This window comes from Gorilla gorilla, chromosome 1 (genome assembly GCF_029281585.2).
Source record: "Gorilla gorilla gorilla isolate KB3781 chromosome 1, NHGRI_mGorGor1-v2.1_pri, whole genome shotgun sequence".
Lineage (NCBI taxonomy): Eukaryota > Metazoa > Chordata > Mammalia > Primates > Hominidae > Gorilla > Gorilla gorilla.
The window spans coordinates 174,446,799-174,467,638 of record NC_073224.2 but is presented as its reverse complement, the minus strand read 5'-3'; the positions used below and the strand labels follow the sequence as shown (position 1 = coordinate 174,467,638).

At 38.1% G+C, this 20,840-nt stretch overlaps 1 protein-coding gene across 2 annotated transcripts in view; it reads left to right on the top strand.

Moving 5' to 3' along the window:
* The first annotated feature begins 712 nt into the window (after positions 1 to 712).
* The window catches only part of LEPR (leptin receptor), a 109,389-nt gene continuing 89,261 nt past the window's right edge, over positions 713 to 20,840 (top strand). The window contains exon 1 of one of the 2 annotated variants that reach the window (XM_031011785.3): positions 713 to 1,225. The gene's annotated coding sequence lies outside the window, so the exon portion shown is untranslated. The remainder of the gene's footprint in view (positions 1,226 to 20,840) is intronic. The other variant, XM_055350096.2, reaches the window with a different exon arrangement.

Genomic DNA, 20,840 nt, shown 5'->3' with positions numbered 1-20,840 from the left:
GGCTACTTCCTGCAACTCACTTTCCCTGTATGCCTGGAATGCTTCTTCCTATGAGGCCGTTAGTCAAATTAAGTAGAGGCCTTTAAAAATTAGCCATCCATCCAATCTAGAGAATGTCCACTACGCTTCATTCTTTCTCCCTTACCCTGTTGATTTCTTTCATATCACCCAGCGCTGATGGTAATTGTATGAATACATGCTTATCTGTCTGTCCTCCCACCCCTAACTCTAAATTCAAGGAACTCTATAACTGCACCTAGCATATTGTCTGGCACTCCTCAATAAAGATGCATTTAATACATAGACAAATAATGAGTGAACATTTTGAGTGGAGGGCCGGAAAATGTCTATTTACTTGGGAGTTGGAATCAGACTATTCAAGAGTACTTTCAAAAAAAATTCTTGCTACGTCAAACATCATTGAATTTCAGGATTGAAAGAGTGGTGGTCATATAGCTCAATCCCCTCCAGACACCCCCACCCACCAGATGCGCGAATGCCCTCTTCAGCCTTCCTGATAAGCATGACGAAGATGCTGGCGGAAGCATCCCTGGTATCAGGAAACTCATGACCTCACTAGTTTTGATCTTTTCCCTTTAGCTTTCTTTTCCCACTCCTCCCAGTTATCGCAACCTTAATTGTAGCATTTTACACAACTGCTGCTGCAGAGTTCTGGAAGTCTGGGGGTGGGAGGGACGGGGGAACCCCAGTGCCTATCTCAAGCCTGCAGCCACCGACGCGGGTTCCGGGGGGGGGGACTGCCAGGGAACTCGCGGCACCGCGTGCTTGCTGAGTTCGCCTGGGCTCTCGGCCTCCCTGCGGGCAGGGGTCCTCCCTCCCCAGCGCCGGGTCTCTCCTCCCGCAGGCCCGCGGCCACCTGCAGCGGCATTCCCCGCCGCCGTCCCCGCCACCTGCGCGACCGCCCTAGCCGCTCGAGTCCGCTCCTCCCGCTCAGGGGCGGCTGCGGAGGGCGCGGGGCGCACGCGGGCGGCCACCCGACTCTTCCCTCCCTTCTCCCCACCCCAGCCTGCTCCTGCTCAGCCCCACCTCCCCACGCACTCGGCTGCCCTCCTCCTCTCCTGAGAGTTGCCCCGCACCTTGGGCGAGGAGTTCGGAGCGGCCCCATCGCAGAGCCCACGGCCGGCCGAGCGCGCGCAACGCAGGTGCCCGAGCCCCGGCGCCGCCGCCATCTCTGCCTTCGGTCGAGTTGGACCCCCGGATCAAGGTGGGACCTGCTTCCCTCTCCGACACCCCCTATTGCCACCTCTTCCCGCTCTGGGTAACTCGAGAATGGGGCTTTGGGACGCGCGTGGCAGACGCGGAGCCCCGCGGGCCGCTTAGGGACTGGGAGTCCGGGGCAGCTTAGCGGGACCACCAGAGGGGCCAGCGCCCGGCGGGCGGCGGGGGTGGGGTGGGTGCGACGCCGGGCGACTCTCGGCTCCCGTGGGGCGAGGAAGATCTGGACACACGGCTGACAGCAGCCGGCAGCGCCTGGAGCGAACCTGCTCCGGACCACCGAGAGAGCATGCCACCCGGCCAACTTCTTTTCCAGGCTTCGTGCCTACTTTGGAAACTGAAGGGAATGCCACCTAAAACAGTAAACCCTGGGGTCCTGAAGAGAATTTGCTGGTTCAAATGACAAGAGAAAAAAATAATTGTTCTGTAGGGATGGTTTAGACCTCAGCTTTTGTTTCCCACCTCCCCGCTTCCCTGCAAGCAAATTAAACAACAGTAGCAGCATCAGCAGCAAAACCCCAAACCCAATCCTAACCAAACCACTTACTGAAAGGGATTTGTAGTGGTGAGAAAAAGAGACCCAACTGAGGAATCATTTGGGAACCGCAGGTATGGTGCCATTTAAAAACTGGTTCTTTCTGGTGTTATTTCTAGAACTTGTGTTTGCAAACAGATTAGAATTCTGGGCTCTTGTCAGCCTAATGGAGTTCTTTATACTGAAGTGTTGCCTGGGGTGTCCTCTGTTAACTTTTATTTCTGTAAGTATTAAAGTATATTGAAACAAATACCCTTTCACGGCTCTGGAATTGGAATCAGAAAATCTGAGTTTTGGTATGATTTCCATTTTATTATCTATGACACTGTGGTTCGTTTAACCTCAGTGGGTCTCAGTTTCCTCATTTTTTCAAGTTGGAGGGTTGGATTAAGATAATTTCTGAGGGCTTTTTGAGAATATCTAAGGTATGCCCCAGAATAAAAAAGTATAATTCCTTAACTCTTTAACTTGTTACAAACATTGCTAGTTTCATAATTTCATGAAATAAAAACAATCTGTATTAATCTTGGCACTAGTTTATATGCATTTATGACTTAGGCTTTTAGGATTTTCCCACCAAAAGGTATAGAGAAAAACATGTATAAAGAGCTCAGAAACATATAGATTTATATGAATATTTACACCTCTCATATTACCTTAAATAATCTTTAAGCCAGTATTTGCAACACTGCAACAAAAATACATGGCTTTAGCAAAGCACGTATTCTCTTTAAATATTGTACATCTGCAGGAAATAAAAATGCGTTTGAAGGAAAACAAACATTGCACCTTTCCTATCAATTATTGTTCTTGGACAGTGCTGGCTACTTTTTAGCATAAAGTTGTGGGCAGAATGTTAAAAAATTGGTTTCAGGTCACTTCTGAGCCGCTGTGAAATTAAGCACAATAGCAGAGATGCCAATTTTAGTAATGCAGTTAGTTGCCTTGGAATGAATCCCAGAAAATAGCAGAGATTAACTAAACAGATAAACCAGAAATTAGGAATGGACACACACACACACAAAAGTGTCTACAGTGAGTATGTACTGTGAAGGGTTAGTGTACTTCGTACTTTCTTTTTGATTAGAAGAAAATGTCGGGTTGTTTTAGCAGACAGAGAATGTTACAGTAGCTTTTGTTGCTACTTCTAATGTTTTATCAGTAGCATTTTCAAGATTATTTGAAACTTAGTTATCACTAGTAAGGACAGGTTTAAGAATATTTCTGCCTCTTTTCGGTGGCTCGGATTCAAAATAATAAAACAATCTTTTCTCACCCACATGTGCTTTGTATGCAATTTGGGAGAGTGAAATGGATTTGAAGTACTCTTTTATGAGTACATTTTAACTTATTTTCAGTGCCTTTTTGCCTGCTGGAAATGTCGTAAGTTACTCAGGCATTTATCTTCCCTCATATTCTCTGGTGAAGTAGAGATAGTCATCTCCGTTGAAACAGATGCTCAGAGATTTAAGTAAATTGCTTGTTGAGTGAACAGGGAATTGTAGAACTCAAATATACCCTGGTTGCTCGTCATTTGGAAAACAACTGAAACTGGATGGATCCAACAGCTCACGGTCCACAGCCAACTCATTCATGGCTTGGGAGTGTCATCATGGGTGGCAGAGGCTCTGTTCCTCCTTTGTAATGTGGGGACTTACTCTCTCAGCAATTTACTGAGAAAAAAGTAATCTCTTCGCACTTAGATCACTATTATAGGAACAAATGGTGTGTATTTGTGAAGTGCAATATTTCTGGGAGGTCTTGGAAATAAATACTAAAAGTATCCAGAAAAAAAAAAAAAAGAACTCTCTTGGCAGATATTGTACTGCATTTTTCATACTGAGAGCCAAACACACCCACTTAAAGAGTATGTCCTGTGGAGTTAAAAATGAAGAAAAAGGCTTATAGTCTGCTCTAATTCTTAAGACTTTATGTGATTTACAAATTCCAGTTTTAATTAAATTAGAAAGTTGCAAATGTTCACCTACTGGCCACACGCAGTATGTACAACCTTTTGGAGTTGCTCGTCAAATACGATCTGCTTATAGTTTGGAATATTCCTTCTCAAACATGTTTTTTGGAGTCTTGCTATGTTGCCCAGGCTGATTTAGTACTTTTTGTGACTTAATAGTGATATTACCTGTTATCGTCACACATAATCTTATTAATATTTAAAATATTTTAAAACTACAAATCTTATATAAATATAAATACAATCTTTAACACATTTGAACTGTAATGAATATAGAGAGAAGCATATAAAACAAATTTAATGGTTGACAGGTAATATGATAAATCATTATAATAGGTAATTGTAAGGCAAATTTCTCATTATTCACCACCCCCAAAAAAAGAACATTGCAAATATCCCAAAACTTCTTGTTTGTTCCTTCATCACAAATCTAATTTACCTTTTTTTAAAAAAAGAAAGTTATTTACTTATTTATTTTGAGACGGTGTCTTGCTCTGTCGCCCAGGTTGGAGTGCAATGGCACGATCCCAGCTCACTGCAACCTCCGCCTCCCAGGTTCAAGCGATTCTCCTGCCTCAGCCTCCCAAGTATCTGGGATTACAGGCGTGAGCCTCCACACCTGGCTATTTTTTTTTTTTTTGTATTTTTAGTAGAGATGGGGTTTCACCGTGTTAGCCAGGATGGTCTCAATCTCCTGACCTCATGATCTGCCCACTTCGGCCTCCCAAAGTGCTGGGATTGCAGGTGTGAGCCACCATGCCTGGCCCAAAAAAAGTTTTATATGATTATGGTAGGCATTAAATCATAGATTATTTTGCTTAACATTATGTTTATGAGATTAAGGGATTTCTTCTCTCTCCTTTAAAACAATATTTTTTGAAAGAGTTATCTCGGCTGGGCATGGTGCCTCACGCCTGTAATCCTAGCATTTTCGGAGGCTGAGATGGGTGGGTCACAAGGTCAGGAGTTCAAGACCAGCTTGGCCAAGATGGCAAAATCCCATCTCTACTAAAAATATAAAAAAATTTATCCAGACCTGGTGGCAGGCGCCTGTAATCCCAGCTACTCCGGAGGCTGAGGCAGAGAATTGCTTGAACCTGGGAGACGGAGGTTGCAGTGAGCCAAGATCGCACCACTGCACTCCAGCCTGGGAGACGAGTGAGACTCTGTCTCAAAAAGAAAAAGAAAGGAAGGAAGGGAGGAAGGGAGGAACGGAGGAAGGGAGGAAGGGAGGAACGGAGGAAGGGAGGGAGGGAGGGAGGGAGGGAGGATTGTCTCTATTCCCTGTCTCCAATTATTCTCTTCACACTGTTAAAAAAAACTCGTTCCTATTAATCTTGTTTTCAATATTCTGCTAAAACTACGTCAAGGTCTACTACTGTCAAGTTCACCAATGATACTACCTTTGCTCATCCAGTAGTCAGTTGTCAGGGTTCATTTTACTTCACTACTGGTAGCATTGTCACGGTTATTACTCTGCTCCTTGAAACAGTCCCTTACTGACTTCCAGGACACCATGCATTCTTGATTTTCCTCCTTCTTCACTGGCTGCTCCTTTCTGTCTCCTGTGCTACTAGCCTCTCCTCTTTTCTTAGAGGTTTTAACCTTGGAATACCTTAAGGTTTAGCTCTTTTTTTCTCCGTGCTTTTTGATGATTTCATGCAATCTCTCTATGTGTGTGTGTTGATGATTCCAAAAGTGATAGCTCAAGCCTTGACTGCTCCCTCTGGACTTCAGATCTTTATATTCCAGCTGTCTACTGAGCATTTCCATTTGGATGTCTAGTAGGCATCTCCAGTTCAAATTCTCCACATGGAATCTTCATCTTTCCCAAACCTGCACTATCTGCAATCTTCCTCATCTCCATCTTTCAAGTTAGTTAGGCCCCGAACCTTGGAGTCATCTTTGATTCCTCCTATTCTCTCATACCTCGTTTGTAATGTGTTGGGGAATTCTCTGTCCTCTATCTTCAAAACAAATCCAGAATATAATGACTTCTCATTACTTCCATGGCTCTGTTACAGGAAAGGGGTCCCAATCCAGACCCCAAGAGAGGGTTCTTGGATCTCATGCAAGAAAGAATTCAGGGCAATTAGGTAGAGTAAAGTGAAAACAAGTTTATTTGGAAAGTGAAGGAATAAAAGAATGGCTACTCCATAGACAGAGCAGCCCAAAGGTCTGCTGGTTGCCCATTTTTATGGCTATTTCTTGATGATATGCTGAACACGGGGTGGATTATTCATGCCTCCCGTTTTTAGACCATATTGGGTAACTTCCTGACATTGCCATGGCATTTGTAAACTTTCATGGCGCTGGTGGGAGTGTAGTAGTGGGGACAACCAGAGGTCACTCTCATCATCATCTTGATTTTGATGGGTTTTGGCCATCTTTTTTACTGCAACCTGTTTTATCAGCAAGATCTTTATGACCTGTATCTTGTCCTGACCTCCTATCTCATCCTGTGACTTAGAATGTCTTAACTGTTTGGGAATGCAGCCCAGTAGGTCTCAGCCTCATTTTACCCAGCCCCTACTCAAGATGGAGTTGCTCTGGTTCAAATGCCTCTGACAGCTCCCACCCTGGTACAAGGTGCCATCAACTCTGATATGAGTTTTTGCAAGGACCTCCAAACTGGTCTCCCTGCTTTTATTTTTTGCCCTCTTCAATACATTCTCAAAATAGCAATCAGAGCACTCCTTTTATAATGTATGTCGGATCGTGTCACTTTTCTCCTCCAAACTCTCCATGGATTTCTGGTTCACACAGAGTAAAAACCAAAGTCCTTAGGATAACCTCCAAGGCCCTACCTGATCATTCTGCCTGCCACTTTACCTATCTGGTCTCATTTCCTACTGTTCTTCCTTTCACTTTACTCAGTTCCAGCCACACTGGGCTCCTTGCTATTTCTTGACTATATTAGAAACCATCTTTTCATTTTAGCTTTTCCTGCCTTGAATGCTTGTCCTCCAGATTTCCACATGGTTTGCCTTGTTACTGTCACTTCTTTTAAGTCTTTGTTCAAATGTCTCCTTTTCAATGAGGCCTACTCTGATTACAGTATTTAAAATTACATATCTTCTTACCTTGTAATATATTCTTTTTCCTTTCCTTTCCTCCTTTCCTTTCCTTTCCTTTCCTTTCCTTTCCTTTCCTTTCCTTTCCTCTCTTCTCTCCGTTGTGTCTCCCTATTGCATTATTTTACCTTATAAAATACTGTGTGACTTTTTAATTATCTTTTTTTTTTCTGACCCATTTCCACTAGAATGTAAACTCCACAAGGGCAGAATTTTGTCCTGTTTTGTTCACTGTTATGTCCCTAGTGTGTGAAATAGGGCCTAACATGTAAGAGGTGCTCAATACTTTTTTTGGTGATTGAATGCTATTGTTTGTTCATTTTTATTCCTGGATATATTCAATTCTATAAATATAACACATTAATTTAAAAAATGAATTCTGATTATGCATATTTAGTTTCCTTCCTTTCTTCTTCCCTCACCCATCACTTCTTCCTTCCTGCCTTCCTCCCTTCCTTCTTTTTTGCCACTATAAATAAAGCAGCTATGATCCATCTACAAGTGTGTTGGTATACAGAAGTTTCTTTAGAGCATAAAACCAATAGACAAATTATGGGCTAGCAGGACTTGCAGACTTCAACTTTATTAGATAATGAATGCCACACATTTTTAGTGTGGATTCACCAATTTGCATTCCTGTTTTTATTGCTCTACACCAGATGGACAAACTTCGTATTGCCAGAACATTTAATTTTTCGCCATCTGATGGGTATTATCTCATTAATAGTTACTACTTTAATTACTGGTGAGATTAAGCCTGGTGTCTGTGAGGATAGGTTAGGTTATGCTGCAGTAACAAATAATCTTCAAATCTCATGGGCTTAATGCAATTCTTCATTGATGCAAAGTCTCCTATGGACTAAGACAACTCTCTGGGGCAACTTCTCCATGTAATAACTTGGAGGTCTAAGTTCAGGGAAACTCCATCATTCTGTAACTGTAACCATCTGGAACATGGAACTTTCCCATTTGGTGTGGTAGGGGAAAAGACAGCAGGGATGGATACTCGTGAGCCATCTTCAAATGCTTCCATCTGAAAGTGACATGAATTATTTTCAAATGCTAAACATAAGTGTTTAAGATAGTCATATGGTAATATGACCCAGTAATTCTAGTCCTAGGTATATACCTAAGATGGATGAAAATATACATCCACACAAAAAGTTGTACAGAAGTGTTAGTAGCAACATTCTTCATAATAACCAAAAAATAGAAACTATCCAAATGTCCATACACTGATGAATGGATAAACAAACTGAGGTATATCCATACAATGGAATATTATTAGGCAATAAAAGGGAATGAAGTGCTGATAAATGCTACAACATGGATGATCCTTGAAAACATTATGCTAAGAGAAGGAAGCCAGTTACTAAAGACCCCAGGATTTTATTTATATGAACTGTCCAGAATAGACAAGTCCATAAACACAGAAAGTAGATCAGTGGTTGCCAGGGATGGAGGAAGCTGGTGAAAGGGGAGCGACTGCTAATGAGGAAGAGGTGCATTTTGGGGTGATGATAATATTTTGAAATGAGACAGTGGTGATGATTGCTCTGTTAGATACATTCACTTTGTTAATGTACTAAACCTAGTGAATCGTATGCTATAAAAGAGTGAACTTTATGATATATGAATAATAGACCAATAAAACTGATATTTTAAAAAATACTTTAAAAATCAAGTATATTTCTATATGCCATCAAGAAACAGAAAATGAAATATTTTAGAAATGCATCATTTAAAATAATTTCAAAAACATGAAGTTCCTGTGAAAAACATCTAACAAGATGTTCAGGGACTTTTATGGAAAAAATTAGATAAGATTTATATCTCATATTAGAGAAGAACTCAGTATATGGAGACAGATAGTCATACATTTTAGGACTGAATGATTAAAGGATATCAATTTCCTTTTCATTGTTATAGACTCAAAACAGTCTCAATAGGATCTCTATTAAATTCCTAACAATTTTTTTAGAACTTGACAAGCTGATTCTAAGATGTATATGGAAAGTCAAAACCCAAAGAATGCTAAAGCACTCTTGAAAAAGATGCAAAATGGGAGAATTTGTGCTATCAGATAGCAAGACTCATTTTAAATCTGTAGTAATCAAGACAGTGTTTCTTTATTATTTCTTTTTCCCTTCTACTTTCTTTGATTTTTTCTGTTCTAACTGCTTAAGTGAATGTTCTATTAAATGTTTTATTCTAACAGATTATAAAGGAATGATAGCACATTAATTTTCAGCCTTTCCTCTTTTTGAAAAGTATTATTTATGGCTTTGAGCTGCCTTCTACATACTTCTTTATCTGTGTGAAATAAATTTTGAGATACTGTTTTCACTAAGATCAGTTTAAAATATGTTCTGATTTTCATATTTCTTTTTGCCTAGTTATTAACTTAAAAGTATTTTTCTGGTTAATTGAAACTTTAGTCAATTTGGAGTAAGCTTCTTGATTTCTAATGTTTCTTTTTGCATTAAAGCCTATTTTGTATGATATTGATATAACTCCACCAGCTTTCTTTTGTTCCGTATGTGCATGTTAAATCTTTTTTCCATCCTTTGCTTTCAGATTTCTACTTATTTTAAATGTGTCTCTGTGTCCTATATCATTTTTCTGTCATTCTGCATTCAACCTTTCTATATTCTTATGTTTTAGATGTGTCTGTAGTAAACAGCATTTATTTCTTAAGGTATTTTAAATTCAATGTCTTTCCACTGGAGAATTTTGTCAGTTTACATTTAATACAATTACTGATATATTTAGGCTTGTATTTACTTTCTGCTTTCTTTATTTGCCCATAATTCTGGTTATTTTCTTTTTTATTGCCACATTTTAGGTTGATTATTTTTATCACTTCAAATTTTCTTTCATTACTTTAAGAGTTATACACTCTATTTCTATTGTTCAGTAACTACTGTAGAAGTTACCATATGAATCCTTAAGTTATCGAAGTTGAAAATGAATACACTTCGAGCAGTAATGAATACAGGAAAATACAGAGGCCTTAGCTTACTTTAACTTCATTTAATACTCTCTTGCCATATATTATGAGCATCTTGAATTCCATTTATTTATTCAAATATTTATTGAGAGCTTACTCGGGGCTAAGCATTATTCTAGATACTGAACAAAATAGATGAGCATCCCTGTGCTTGTAAGACATAACAGAGTGCAAACAATAAACTTAATAGAGTAAATTATACCATATACTAGAAGGTAGTAAGCATATGGAAAAAAAACTAGAGCAAGGTGAAAGAGATTCGGAGTGCCGAGAGAGGGAGAAAGAGAATGAATGAGAGTGAGTACACATAAGTACAAGTGAAAGTGAGTGAGTGTGCCCTAGCTTTGGACCAATACTGTCTATAAAGTTTGTAGGGACATATAAATGTTTTATCTATTTTCACTAGATAACAGCTAAAAGGTTTGAGCCAAATAGAGAGTCTCAGGTGCTTCTATAATGGTATTATAATAGGCTTTAAAAACGTGAAAACTCATGTTTAAGAACAGCTGTTACCAACTATTTGTTTTGTGAGGGTGGAGGACAACTTAGTTTTTCTCAGAATTAATTATACTTTCTTATTGTAACTTTAGCCGCTGTTATTTGGGTGTCTAAACCTATACAAATTAAGAAGCTATGAACATGAGAGAATCAAACAATTAGATTTCTGTGCACACCAACAGAATTTCTGAACCAAAGTGGTTTGTGTTTAGGAGATGAAAGAGATGATAAATCATACACACACACATAGATAAACACACATATTATATGCATGTGTGTGCGTGTGTGTGTGTGTATAAACACAGAGAGAAAACATACTGGCATACACATAAGCACCTGTTAATTGTAGTTGCTGTTACAGTAGTAAGATGTTATCTCTTAGAATTTTGGTATACTTATCATATTAGACCTATCCAGGAGGTAGCTGGGTATCTAGTGTGGTGATACTATCTAGTGTGGTGTCTTGCAACAACACTGCTAGTCATAGGTCTGATTTGGGGGAGAAAATATTTTTTTAAGACAGTGTCTCGCTCTGTCACCCAGGCCGAAGTGCAGTGGCATAATCATAGCTCATTGCAGCCTCAGTCTCCGGGTTCAAGCTACCCTCCTGCCTCAGTGTCCCCACTGCATGCTACCACACCTGGCTAATATTTTCAAATTTTTAGTAGGGATGAAGACTTGCTATGTTACACAGGGTGGTCTCAAACTCCTGAACTCAAGTGATCCTCCCGCTTTGGCCTCCCAAAGTGCAGGGATTACAGGTGTGAACCATCGTGCCAGGCCGGGAGAAAAGTTTTGTTGACACAACAAACAGGATGCAAAGAAACAATCTATAAAAACAGCAATTTAGGCAAGTGGCTTCTTGGTCTTTTGATTAATAGGATTCTAAACTTGCAAATCAATTCTTATGCAGGAGTTCTTATTGGCATTTACCGATGCCCTTTGGCTGATGTTTGTTTTTACTGACCAGAGGTTCTGTGGGAACCTCATTTATTAATACCTACAATGTGCTTCATATTCCTCTGCATCTTTGAGGGACAATTAAATGTCTACTCTATGGAATCTTTTATAATTTCCCAATCATAAGTAATTACTCTGATTTCTCCTAATTACCCTTTTTTCTAGGTAGTTGTAATTCTTTAAGTCTAAGACAACATGGATTTTTAAGCTACACCACTGATATAGTTTGGATAATTGTCCCCTCCAAATCTCATGTTGAAACTTGATTCCCAGTGTTAGAGGTGAGTCTTGAAGAGGGAGGTGTTTAGGTCATGGAGCAGATCCCCAAAGAGTGGCTTGGTGACATCATCACAGTAATGAGCATGTTCTTACTCTATTAGTTCCTGTGAGCACTGATTTTTAAAAAGAGCTTGGCTCGTCCCTCCTCTCTCTTGCTTCCATGCTGTCACTATGTGATCTCTGCATGCTGGCTTCCTTTCCCCTCTCCTTTGCCTGCACTATGAGTGGAAGCAACTCGAGGCCCTCACCAGATGCAGTACAGGTGCCAGTGCCATGCTTCTTGTATCGCCTGTGGAACCATGAGCCAAGAAACCTTTTTTCTTCATAAATTACCCAGTCTCAGGTTTTCCTTTATTGCAACATGAATGAATTAAGATAACCATCATTTTTGTATCAGTAAAAAGAAAAAGCTCTGCGTATTTAACTATTATACAGTATTTTTTATCATTTAAAAATTTATACTTATTCAGATAGCTCACTAAGAATTATATATATAAACATTTTTATTTAAATCATGTCATTCTCATAAGGAAAGTATAAATCAAAGATTTCGGTTAAGGGATTCTTATTCATATTCAAAGTCTGTTTTTTTTCAAGTTGCTTTTCATCTCAGAACTGTTGATGTAAATATTTTCCCAAACAGTATCATACTCTGGGCTATCAAGAATATTTGTGATACAGCAATTCAAAAAAGAATGCCTCACTCTTGTTTCTGGGATTTTCTTCCAAGCTGGTTCATTTTGCTAATTTTGATGCTGGCTTTTAACTGATCTTGTAAGATGTCAATATAGGGTTTTTTGGAGTTCATATTCTTTCCTCAAATGGTCTTTAAATAGTTTGTTGACCAAAATATTGATAGGTTAAAATTGTCCAGTTGGTCATTAAGAAAGTGTCCAGTTTTGATGTATGCAATCAATAACAACCAGATCACAGCTGCTACCAGGCCATCGGGAATTGTAAGATGCTATAAATTTAAACAATGATGCTGATGCCAGAGGTGTTAAAATATTGTGAATCTTAAAATAGAAGACATACAATACTACTCTCTTCCTTTGTATTTCTTGTAGTTCAACTAAAAATCTCACCTTTCGTTGGCCCCTAGGACTTTGTGAGTAGCTATTTTCTCTGAAATCCCATAGTACTTTATTTAATGAAAGGAACTAAGTAATAATTTGGGGTGAAAATAATCCATGTACATGGTTAAAAAAAACTTACTTAAGTATAAAGCAGTAGCCCTCTACTCTACTGCCTACACTAAAGGGTATAACCTGACCCTAGGAACAACTAGTTTGAACCATTTCTGGTTTTAGTACTTCTTCCTCTAGGGCTAAATTGTATGTTTATACTGTCTGCTTTTTTTTTTTTTCATTTATCATTTAAGCAGATACCATAGTAGAAGATAATTTAGCCTACTCATTTCACCTCCTTTTCTTTTTTGCTCCTCCACATATATTAATTTTATGAGCTCCTTTATTGGTTACATTTGTCATTTCCACCACGATATTTGTTCCATTAACTACGGACAGTTTCTCTTGAACCCCTGCTTCATGAGTTTGGGATATTTCACCCTTTCTCCTCTCACCATCTCTCCTTGTATATTATAACACCTAAATCTGACAACTGTATGGTGAGAGTATTGATAATATTTTAGGTTTAGTATTTGTTATTAAATTTTGTATTTTTGTCTATTGGTTGACCCTAAAAGTTGAAAAATTAATAAATAGCATTAAAGTTATTATGACCCTGTAAATGTTGTTTACTGCAGAATCAAGAAGTATTCTACAGTTACATTTCATTCAGTATGGCTCCTGAGCCACCCAAAGAATGTTCCTAGAATCAAAGTTAAGGGGATTCTTTCTTTCAAATGGATTATTTAATTCTAGCATTTGCTAAAAATTTTCCATATTTTATTTTCATTCATATTTACATTGTGAATTTCTGTGAAGCTTTTTCAAATTACCTTTATTTTTTCTTATTGGGAAAGCATATGTGGGCCTTCCTGGTTTCATCCTTAATAATTTTCAACTTTTTACTTTCTTTATTTTTTTGAATGCATTTTCTTCCTTTTTTTTTTTTTTGAAGTCCACTGACTCATATTCTAGTGGCTTCAATTTTGAATTATGACTTCCTTTTTCCCTGGTGTTTATTCTGTTTTTATTTTATTTTCAAGTTTTTTTCTGGCTTCAGGATTATATTATGTGTCAGGTTGCCTTCCATCTCCACCTTCCTCCTTGCCATCTCCTTTTGGGGGCCATCTATACTACAGCTGCTATCTGGACTAGTCATTTGAAAGTTTGCAGAGCCAGCAAACTTGTTTGTAACCACGATTTCCTGAATGTGTATGTTTTTGTCCTTTTTGGTTTTCTCCTCATTTTGCTGGAATACTTTATAAAATTACTTCTGGCAAATAAATTTATACTATATAAATTTTGTAAGCCATTACATTACTAAAAGTATATTTGTTTCTCTCGGATACTTCTTTGACTGGATATAAAATTCTAAACTGAAAAGAATTTTCTATAAGTCAATTGCTGGATTATTTTCTAGTATTCGGTGTTTTGGGATGAAACATTTGTTTTCCATTCTCTTTCTTACTCCTTTAGTGATTTTTTTCTTCTCTGGAATCTTTTCTTATATTCTTTTTTTCTTTGTTGTTTGGTAATTTCTTAATTATATGTTTAGGAATGAATCTGTTTCCATTCTTCTTTCTTGGAGCCTGGTAGCCATATTTTTCACTTTGAACACTTGTGCCTTTTATCTATGGGAAATGTGCCTTTTATCTCTTGTGCCTTTTATCTCTGGAAACATTTGTGCCTTTTATCTCTGGGAAATTTTCTTGTATTTTTTTTGTGTGATTATTTTCTCCTTTCTATTCTTTTTTTCTGGAAGTACTGTTGGTTGGATTTGGGTCTCTTGGATTTATTTTTAAGTGACTTCTTTTTCTTAAACATTTATTTCCTGTTTTTTTTTTTTTTGCCTTTGGGGGGAAATGTTAATTATGCATTTTTTTAAAACCATTGAAATTTTTTTTTGTACTATGCATGTAATTTTCAAAAGCTCTTTCTTGCTCTCATTATTCCTTTGTTATTTTATGGATCCAAAACTTTCTGAAATGTCTCTGCCAATACTCATTAAAGATTTGTTAAAGCTTTTTTTTTCTTTAATTTATCCCTTTGTCCCTGGTGGTTAGTTTCCTTTTTACTTTCTTTTTATAAAAGAAAAATTTAACACAATGCTAAGGACTTTCTTCATGTCTTTATGTCTCCATTCAGCATGGCTGTTAAATGAAGAAACAGGAAGAATGTGACTTCTGTGCATATGGGCAGTGTTTATCAACTGATAGGCTTCATGTTAGGCACTCAATCAAAGAGCTGCCATTTATGCTAAAGGCCTGTCGCGTAAATGCCAGGGCTTTACCATACCGGTGCCAAGCTTACATGAAAAGCTCAAGTTCTCAAATAACTTGTACTTTTTCCTCCTTTAACACATAGGAGTATATACTATAATTTTTAAATTGTCTTTGGCCATTTGACACCTTTGAATACTTTGCTCGTGTTTGAGGAATTTCCACTTAATAAGCCCCTGTTTTCCCAAGCTTCCTGGCAGTCTGCATGTAGAGTGTGAAGTAGGCTCCATCAGTTAGAGGCATTTGTGCCAGATTTTAGATCAGAAGTGTGGGACATGAAAGAGCAGATGAGCTCCCAGGAGCTCAGAGGTAGTAGGCATTGAGGTTTCAGTCATAACATGCAGTATCCTGGTATGGTGCAGGGCTGTCTTCTCTAGAGCAATTCTGCATGGGATTTTGGGTGTGGTCTTGGCTGTGTGCTTTTCTAGCTTGGTTCTCTGGCACTCACTGAGGTTCGGAGAGCTACCCAGTAAACTTTAATAAATTTCTTTCCTGCTTAGACTAGTCAAAGTTCATTTCAGTTGTTTGTTAGTCACTCTCCTGACAGTTACACGGAGCTAGTTTAGCTGCTGTGCATTGTTTGTGAGGAGGTGAATTACATACGCAGATGTTACACGTGCAGACCAAAATGGCCTCTCCTTTTAGCCCCACCTCACCCTCCTGCCCTTATCATTTAGAACATCTGCAGGTTTGTTTTCTCATTGTTGACAGCCTATTCTCCAAATATCCTATGTAGTTACTTCCTTTGTTATACTTCATTAGTCTTTGCTAATTGATATGGTTTGGATATTTGTCCCCTCCAAATCTCACGTTGAAATGTAATCTCCAGTGTTGGTGGTGGGGCCTGGTGGGAGATATTTGGGTCATGGGGTGGGTCCCTCACGAATGGCTTGGTGCCCTCCCTGTGGTAATGAGTGAGTTCTTGCTCTGAGTTCATGCAAGATCTGGTTGTTAAAAGAGCCTGGCATCTTCTTCCACCCTCTCTTGCTCCCCCTTGCCATGTGATGCACCTGCTCCCCATTCACTTTCCACCATGACTGTAAGCTTCTTGAGGCCCTCACCAGAAGCAGATGCTGGCCTCATGCTTCCTTTATAGTCTACAGGACCATGAACCAAAATAAAACACTTTTCTTTATAAATTACCCAGTCTCAGATATTCCTTTTTAACAATGCAAGAATGGACTAACACACTAATGTTTTAGAAATTTGTTTTTCTCTTTTGCTGCTGATCGCTCTCTCATTCACTCTCGTAGTGGGTTGATATTATTTACTTTACTATAATTTTCAAGGTATCTCAGGAGGGAAAGATCAGTTTGTTCAGTTTACCATTTTTTTTTGAGACAGCATCTCACTCTGTCACCCAGGCTAGAGTACAATGGTGCAATTTTGGCTCACTGTAATCTCTGCCTTTCAGGCTCAAGCGATTCTCATGCCTCAGCCTCTTGAGTAGCTGGGATTACAGGCATACGCCACCATGCATGGCTAATTTTTATATTTTTAGTAGAGATGGGGTTTTTCCAGGCTGGTCTCGAACTCCTGGCCTCAAGTGATCCGCCTGCCTTGGGGTTCCAGAGTGCCGGGATTACAAGCATGAGCCACCATGCCTAGTCCCAGTTTACCATCTTGAACCTGAAGTCCCATTGGTATTATCGTGCTTTGACATGTAAAAAAATTAATAAAATGTTATTTCTTAAAGTAAATAAATTTTAATTATTTTCTACATTTCTAGCATCACGTGTGGTAGTTTGCATTTTATTGAATATCTGGTTAATATTTAAATGAGTCAATTTATGTATAGCTTTTAGATTACACCGTAGGTAAGATGCCTACTCTGACTCAACTTTGTTGACTTTATGGTACCCACATCTGTGAATCATAGCTTATCCTTATGCATTTTTTAGGAATTAATATGTGACAAGATCACACAGAGTAATATTAGGAATTAAAGTACTTGAAATTATGTTTTCAAAGTGACAAATACTTATGCCAGGATGTTGGAAGGTTTTTTTTTTAATTAAAAAATAATGTAAGTCTTTAACAGCTACTTGATGAGAATAACATGACCAATTTATATTCCAAGTGAATAAATAAAAGTTAACATACTTAAAATGACAAGGCTACTAGAAATAGATCAGGCTATATTTATTTTGTTAAATTTTTGATACTTGAAGAAATAATGTTTTTCAGTTGCATTTAAATTAAATGTTTAAATGCTTATTTAAGTGAGAGATAGATAGATGCTTCTCTAACAAAAAGTAAAAGCAAAAATTAGTGGCATTTGGAGCTCATTGAGTTAACTCATCAAAGCAACATTATTGTCAGAATTGCTTTTCTTACTCATAAACTTTCCTACACACTCAGAGATTTTTTGAGATCAATGGAGCAAGTTGTAAATAATTTTATTTCTGCTCAAACACTGATTGAGACTGTTTTGTTTTATATTTAAGTAGAATTTAATAGGTAAAAATAACACAAATAATCCTTTACAATAGAAATTAAACAGTCTGATCTTCCTTTGAAAGCCCAAATTATGCTTATTCAGTAGAATATAGATTTGGATTTTTTCTTCATAGTAATAACTGAAGAGTAAGCATGGTTAATATGCTTACTGTGCTGGGCATATTATGCAAATTGAATTACTGCTTGCATACCCATACATCATGGATGCATCATTTAGATCAGACTGTGGATTTGTCTTTGTATACTTTATACAGATTTCTTCAAATATTTGTATATTTCAACATAGGCTTTTTTTTCTTTTCATTTCTTTCTAAATTCCTAGGGGCTGTTTTTCTTTTTAAACGTGAGAGTAAATATCTACATTAATTATTTATTATATACTTTAATTGATTCAACAACTATTTATGAGTACTTACAATGTTCCAGAGAATATATTAAAATACTTGTTTTTCAAAAGTCTAATATGGATGAGAAACATTGTGCCTATTCTTTTTTTTTTTAATTGTACTTTAAGTTCTGTGATACATGTGCAGAATGTGCAGGTTTGTTACATAGGTATACACATGCCACGGTGGTTTGCTGCACCCATCAACCCGTCACCTACATTAGATATTTCTCCTAGTGCTATCCCTCCCCTAGCCAGCCACCCCCTGACAGGCCCTGGTGTGTGATGTTCCCCTCCCTGTGTCCATGTGTTCTCATTGTTCAACTCCCACTTATGAGTGAGAATATGCAGTGTTTGGTTTTCTGTTCCTGTGTTAGTTTGCTGAGAATGATGGTTTCCAGCTCCATTCATGTCCCTGCAAAGGACATGAACTCATCCTTTTTTATGGCTGCATAGTATTCCATGGTGTATATGTGCCACATTTTCTTTATCCAGTCTATCATTGATGGCCATTTGGGTTGGTTCCAAGTCTTTGCTGTTGTGAATAGTGCTGCAATAAACATATGTCTGCATGTGTCTTTATAGTAGAATGATTTATAATCCTTTGGGTATATACCCAGTAATGGGATTGCTGAGTCAAATGGTATTTCTGGTTCTAGATCCCTGAAGAATTGTCATACTGTCTTCCACAATGGTTGAACTAATTTACACTCCCACCAACAATGTAAAAGCGTTCCTATTTCTCCGTATCCTCTCCAGCATCTGTTGTTTCCTGAATTTTTAATGATTGCCATTCTAACTGACATCAGATCGTATCTCGTTGTTTTGATTTGCATTTCTCTAATGACCAGTGATGATGAGCTTTTTTTTCATATGTTTGTTGGACACATAAATGTATTCTTCTGAGTAGTGTCTGTTCATATCCTTTACCCACCTTTTGATGGGGTTGTTTGTTTTTTTCTTATAAATTTGTTTAAGTTCTTTGTAGATTCTGGATATTAGCCCTTTGTCAGATGGTTAGATTGCAAAAATTTTCTCCTATTCCGCAGGTTGCCTGTTCACTCTGATGATAGTTTCTTTTGCTGTGCAGAAGCTGAGCTGTTTAGTTTAATTATATCCCATTTGTCAATTTTGGCTTCTGTTGCCATTGCTTTTGATGTTTTAGTCATGAAGACTTTGCTCATGCCTATGCCCTGAATGGTATTGCCTAGGTTTTCTTCTAGGGTTTTTATGGGTTTAGGTCTTACATTTAAGTCTTTAATCCATCTTGAGTTAATTTTTGTATAAGGTGTAAAGAAGGGGTCCAGTCTCAGTTTTCTGCATATGGCTAGCCAGCTTTCCCAACACCATTTATTAAATAGGGAATCCTTTCCCCATTGCTTGTTTTTGTCAGGATTGTCAAAGATCAGATGGTTGTAGATGTGTGGCGTTATTTCTGAGGCCTCTTTTGGTTCCATTGGCCTATATATCTGTTTTGGTACAGTACCATGCTGTCTTGGTTACTGTAGCCTTGTAGTATAGTTTGAAGTCAGTTAGTGTGATGCCTCCAGTTTTGTTCTTTTTGCTTAGGATTGTCTTGGCTGTGCAGGCTCTCTTTTGGTTCCATATGAAATTTAAAGTAGTTTTTAAAATTCTTTAAAGAAAGTCAGTGGTGGCTTGATGGGGATAGCATTGAATCTATAAATTACTTTGGGCAGTATAGCTGTTTTCACAATATTGATTCTTCCTATATGTGCATGGAATGTTTTTCCATTTGTTTGTGTCCTCTCTTATTTCCTTGAGAAGTGGTTTGTAGTTTTCCTTGAAGAGGTCATTAGGTATTTTATTCTCTTTGTAGCAATTGTGAATGGGAGTTCACTCATGATTTGGTGCTCTGTTTGCCTATTATTGGTGTATAGGAATGCTTGTGATTTTTGCACATTGATTTTGTATCCTGAGACTTTACTGAAGTTGCTTATCAGCTTAAGGAGATTTTGGGCTGAGACGATGGGGTTTTCTAAATACACAATCATGTCATCTGCAAACAGAGACAATTTGATTTCCTCTCTTCCTATTTGAATACCCTTAATTTCTTTCTCTTGCCTGATTTCCCTGGCCAGAACTTCCAATACTATGTTGAATAGGAGTGGTGAGAGAGGGCATTCTTGTCTTGTGCCAGTTTTCAAAGGAAATGCTTCCAGCTTTTGCCCATTCAGTATGATATTGGCTATGGGTCATAAATAGCTCTTATTATTTTTAGATATGTTCCATCAATACCTAGTTTATTGAGCGTTTTTAGCATGAAGCGGTGTTGAATATTATCAAAGGCCTTTTCTGCATCTATTGAGACAATCATGTGGTTTTTTTTGCATATAAATATAATAGAATATTATTCAGCCTTAAAACGGGGTGAAATTTTGATATGTGATACAACATTGATAAACTTTATTTTATTTTATTTATTATTATTATTATACTTCAAGTTTTAGGGTACATGTGCACAATGTGCAGGTTAGTTACATATGTATACATGTGCCATGCTGGTGTGCTGCACCCATTAACTCGTCATTTAGCATTAGGTATATCTCCTAATGCTATCCCTCCCCCCTCCCCCCACCCCACAACAGTCCCCAGAGTGTGATGTTCCCCTTCCTGTGTCCATGTGTTCTCATTGTTCAATTTCCATCTATGAGTGAGAACATGCGGTGTCTGGTTTTTTGTCCTTGTGATAGTTTACTGAGAATGACGATTTCCAATTTCATCCATGTCCCTACAAAGGATATGAACTCATCATTTTTTATGGCTGCATAATATTCCATGGTGTATATGTGCCACATTTTCTTAATCCAGTCTATCATTGTTGGACATTTGGGTTGGTTCCAAGTCTTTGCTATTGTGAATAGTGCCGCAATAAACATACGTGTGCATGTGTCTTTATAGCAGCATGATTTATAGTCCTTTGGGTATATACCCAGTAATGGGATGGCTGGGTCAAATGGTATTTCTAGTTCTAGATCCCTGAGGAATCACCACACTGACTTCCACA